We start from the raw sequence: 1118 nt of genomic DNA, 5'->3' as shown, positions 1-1118 counted from the left end.
GTTTGAGTGGGTGGTGCTTCCCCAAGGCATGGCTAATAGTCCCTCATTTTGCCAAATGTTTGTCTCTCAGTTTCTTAATCCTGTAAAACTGCTGCCACATGTAGTTCTTTATCTTTACATGGATGACATAATTCTTGGGGCACCAACACCCACGGACTTATCTCATGCACTCAGCCTAACTCTATCCTGCTTGACTAAATGAGGGCTACAGGTGTCAGCCGATAAGGTCCAGACCATACCCCCATTTAAAATTCTGGGCACACTTTTAACTTTAGAAAGGGCTAGCCCATTAAAGCCTCAGCTAACCATTTCACACTCGTATACTCTCCCTCAATTACAAAAGCTTCTAGGCGAAATAAATTGGCTATGCTCATGGATCCCCCTTTCGACCGGCCAGCTCGTTCCCCTGTTTGCCCTGTTGCACGCCTCTGACCCCAGCACCCCCTTCGTGCTCCCTCCTGAGCACTGTCAGCTTTTAAAGTCAGTCGAAGATCTCCTACACAGCGCCCACTTGAAACGCTATGATCCTGAGTCCCCTATAGAGTTATGGGTCATAGCCACTAACACCACATACATGGCTGCCCTAACCCAAAGGGGGGAGTCACTCCAATTGGTACACTTATCCCTAGGAGGGGCCCCCCAGCTGTACGCCACTCTGAACCAAGCTGCTGACCTAATAATGAAAGGAAGGGAATGCTCACTAAGTTGTTTCGCAAAGGAACCGCAGAAAATTGTTGTCCCCTTCCTCTTGGCAGATTTTACATGGTTTGCTCAATATCAAAACCGCCTGGCACTGGCTCTAGAAGGGTATCTCGGGGTTGTTGATTGCCACTATGGCAACAATAAATGGGTCTCCGCCTTCAAAGAGCTGTCATGGACTAACCCACAGCTTTTTGTCACCAAACCCCTGGTCGATACCTACAATATCTTCACGGATGGTGGCAAATCAGGGGCTGCTGTAATTATTTACAGACTCCCATGCACCACATCACAGGCGGCCCCCACTACTCATTTTCACCCCTGTGATGGGTCGGCACAATACAAAGACCCGCTCGCTATACTCCTTGCCCTGCAAAAGGTGCCAGACCCCATTAACCTTTTTACAGACAGCTTATATG

Source organism: Galeopterus variegatus, unplaced genomic scaffold, assembly GCF_000696425.1.
Source record: "Galeopterus variegatus unplaced genomic scaffold, G_variegatus-3.0.2 Scaffold7072, whole genome shotgun sequence".
In the NCBI taxonomy this organism is placed as follows: Eukaryota; Metazoa; Chordata; class Mammalia; order Dermoptera; family Cynocephalidae; genus Galeopterus; species Galeopterus variegatus.
The sequence above is the reverse complement of the archived record's forward strand: the minus strand, read 5'-3'. Positions refer to the sequence as shown.